At 38.9% G+C, this 4,173-nt stretch overlaps 1 pseudogene across 1 annotated transcript; it reads left to right on the plus strand.

Moving 5' to 3' along the window:
• The first annotated feature begins 1,483 nt into the window (after positions 1-1,483).
• On the plus strand, positions 1,484-2,666 carry LOC110323491 (annotated as a pseudogene). Its single transcript, XR_003844082.1, has one exon. The product of XR_003844082.1 is annotated as a ubiquitin-conjugating enzyme E2 variant 2 pseudogene (transcript).
• Positions 2,667-4,173: the final 1,507 nt, after the last annotated feature.

Below are 4,173 nucleotides of genomic sequence, written 5' to 3' on the forward strand. Positions count from 1 at the left end.
AATAATAATAATAATAATAATAATAATAATAATAATAAATAATAAAAAAAAAGAAAAAAAAGAAAGGAAGGAAAGACAAAGAAATCCTGAAAGCCGGTCAGGACCTCTGCTTACTGCTCTTTTTCTTCTCTCTTTTCCCTTTAACGCTCTTTCCTCCACCCCGTGCCCCACTCCTCACTCTTGGTAAAAATCTCAAGGGAAGTATCAACTACAAGGACTGAGCGTCTTGCCTACATCACCTATGGACTATGCGTGTGACCTGCACCAAGTCACTTAACTCTTTTGAACCTTCGGCATTTTGAATTGTTAAGTCATTGTGTGTGCGACTCATGTGTGCACAACAGAAAGAGGTTTGAGTGTGGCCTCTTCTGCCTCTTACAAAATTTATTTTATTTTAAACACATATATGGCTGTTGTAACATGTATGTGAGTACACCACGCGTATGGCTGATGTAGCGTGTATGTCAGTGTGCCACATGTATGGCCGGTGCTGCACGTATGTGAGTACATCATGTGTATGGCTGATGTAGCATGTATGTCAGTGTACCACATGTATGGCCGGTGCTGCACGTATGTGAGTACATCATGTGTATGGCTGGTGCAGCAATTTTACAAGGTTTCTCCACTTATTCCTAGTCACTCCCTTTGAAATCTCTTGCTGAATGTAGTATGTACATGACTCTTAGAATTTAAGACAGATTTTCTTAAAACATGTTCGGGAAAGTTTTTGTGCAAGAGAGGATTGTACATGGAACACATTTCGTCTCCCTGCTCCAGGAATCCCTTTTCTCCCCTCCCCTTGGTCTCCCTAGTAGAGCCAGCTTCACTTCTACCTTCAAGCTGTTAAATCTCACACCAATGTGAGAAAGTATAGAGTAAAAATTATATTTAAATGCTTATTACTTAAATATTTGCTAACAACAAATGTTTGTATTTATCATTTTATATTGAATATCTTTAAGTATTGCAGTTTACTGAGACTATATGTTATAAGACTATAAGCGGTTTTAACTCCTCTGTTTGGATCTTCAGTCTAGGATGGTCTTGTGCTGCCTAAGGTCCTTCTCTTTCTTCTCTCCCACTCAGGGCGCCAGGCACTCATGTGTAGCCATTCTTTGGTCATTTCTTGTGCCCAAGGACTCTCTTTCATATAATTACTGGGCTAAATCCCTTATCAAAGCTTGGCTCAAAGACCCCCTTCTCATAGATGTCTTCAGTAACTACCTTAGTTTAAACTACAACCTCCGGTCTCCAGTCAGCCTTATCTTTCTCTATTTCTGATTGCTATCAGGTCCTGGAGAGATGGCTCAGTGGTTAAGAGTACCAACTGCTCTGCCACAGGTCCTGAGTTTGATTCCTGATTGCTTTCAGACACATTTTCTAAAGTAACCTATCCCTCTATTTTCAAGGGGAGACAAGTTCCAGGACCCCATTCCAATACAAACAAACAAAAAACTATGGCTACGGGTGGTGCGTCTGGTAGCCGGAGAAGATGGCAGTGTCCACAGGAGTTAAAGTTCCTCGTAATTTTCGCTTGTTGGAAGAACTTGAAGAAGGACATAAAGGAGTAGGTGATGGTACTGTTAGCTGGGGCCTTGAAGATGATGAAGACACGACACTTACAAGGTGGACAGGCATGATTATTGGGCCACCAAGGACAAACTATGAAAACAGAATATATAGCCTGAAAGTAGAATGTGGATCTAAATACCCAGAAGCTCCTCCATCAGTTAGATTTGTAACAAAAATTAATATGAATGGAATCAATAATTCCAGTGGAATGGTGGATGCATGGAGCCTACCAGTATTAGCAAAATGGCAAAATTCCTATAGCATTAAAGTCATACTTCAAGAGCTAAGACGTCTTATGATGTCCAAAGAAAATATGAAACTTCCACAGCCTCCAGAAGGACAGACGTACAACAACTAACTTCAGTGGATCTCAAACTTGTCTTAAATCAGCAACCTTCTACTCGTGTTAATGTCTTGATTAAATATCACCATGCAAAATACCCACACATTAAGTAAAAGAATTGCAGCTGGTAAACATGACCTGGACAGTTGTAAGAATATATTTAATATATGTATACCTATTATGTTTTCAGGTAACAAGAGAAGTGCAGCACAATTTTTCTTTCTCTTCTTAAAGCACTGTCATTTAAACATGAACCTGAAGTATTCAAAATGGAATTTAGGTTTTCAAGACAAAAGCATGGCAAAAGAGTGTCAGATGGCCATGGAAACATTTGTTTTTCTGGAAAGTAAAGTCTCAAGAAGGAAGAACAGAAATGGCATGTTTTATTTATCATATTTAGAGCTGCAGTTGGAATTGTTTAAAGTAGCAGATACAATGAACAATCGACAATTGTGTTAGTTCTTGAAGCCGTGTGGGTGCTGACTACTGTTAGTATCAAACATAGGTTCAGGATTGTTTTGATACCTGTATTTATAATAAAAGATGTTGGGGGTTTTGAATTTCTGTTAAAAGCTGTTCCCGTTTGTTACATGTAACAGACATAATAATTTGTTTACAGTCTTTGTTTAGTAAAACATGCTTAGATGTTTNAAGTGAAGTCAACAAAAAGAAAATAGGTGTATGGATATGTGATTTTGAGATGAAAATTAGTCTTAAAGTGTAAATAAAACATGGAATGTGTCTTAAAAAACACTATGGCTACTTAAATACTTTATACCAAATGGTATAGTTATTTACATATAACCTACATACACCTTCCTGTGCACATTAAATCACAACTAAGTTACTCACAAACTTAATATACACACTGTGTAAATAATTGTTATATGGCACACAGAGGAACACTGCTTCCTGGCTTGCTCAGCCTGCTTTCTTATACCGCCTGGGAACGTGTTTCCAGAGGTGGCACTACTTGTAGCAAAGTGAGCTCTCCCTTATCAATCATTAATCAAGAAAATTTCCCCAAAAGTCAAACTGATGCTGGCAATTTCTCACTTGAAGTTCACTCTTCCCAAATGGCCTGGTTTGTGTCAAGTTGACAACAACAACAACAACAACAACAAAAATTAGCCAGTACAGACTACATAGTCTTTGCGGTTCTTCTAAGCTCTGATCGCTGAGATTGAATAGTTCAGCCAGTCTTGTAGAAAGTGCAGAAACTGGAACAGAAGGAGGAGGGTCCTTGAATAAAACAAGTTCTGAAGTGGCCTCTGGGTATTCAGTCCTGCCTTTAACGTGAAAATTTCCTTCTCAGGGCAGTCTAATCTTTAGAGCCACCACAATAAGCTTATTATCTCCCCACTAATATCAAAATATGAAGACCCAAATGGAGGCTAAGATTTTGTAGTGGAGATATATATATATATATATATATATATATATATATATATATATATATATATATTGAGACAGGGTTTCTCTGTGTAGCCTTGGCTGTCCTGGAACTCACTCTATAGACCAGGCTGGCCTTAGCATAATATTTTAAGAATATAAAATTTAGGGAAATACAAAAAGAATATAAAGGTTCCCACTTTGGACTCTTGAAAGTGTAGGTTGCAGAGTTAGCCTAGTAAACTTTTAGTGCTAGCTCTGCCTTGTTCCAGCTGGGTGTTCAGTAACACCCAAAAGCTCCTTTGTCTCACGTTTCCCAAATGTAAAATGCAGAGCATCATTGCTCTCACAGGCTGCAGTGAGGACGACTAAACTCCTGGATCGTGACATGGTCATTTACTAACCCGTCATCATCCTTGAAATTGCCTGATCATTGTGTCCATTCCCATTCTTAACTTAGAAGGACCTGGAAGTATCTTATGTATAAGCAATAGCCCAGGTGTCTATCACAGGCCATGGCTCAGCAATGGGCTCCTAGTGATGACTCACTGAATGAATGATGTGTGTGTAAGTTTGGGGAAATTAAACATGCTATTTTCAATATGGGCAAGAGTTACCTATGAGCAAGAACATAAGGAAAGTTGGAGACTGTAACTGACTCTGCCATTGTATGTGAGAGGTCTAAGGGTGCCCAGGGGTTCCTTGCAGTACCTGCCCCAGTGTGCCCAACAGTTGGTTGGTTCTGAACCAACTGAACCAAAGAGAAGAAGATGAAAATATCAGAGCTGAATTAAGAACGTATCACTGACCTGAGGCAAAAATTGGCTTTCCTAGGTATAAATAATCCAGTCCCAGGCAAGATCACT

The sequence above is a fragment of the Mus pahari genome, chromosome 6 (assembly GCF_900095145.1).
Source record: "Mus pahari chromosome 6, PAHARI_EIJ_v1.1, whole genome shotgun sequence".
NCBI lineage: Eukaryota > Metazoa > Chordata > Mammalia > Rodentia > Muridae > Mus > Mus pahari.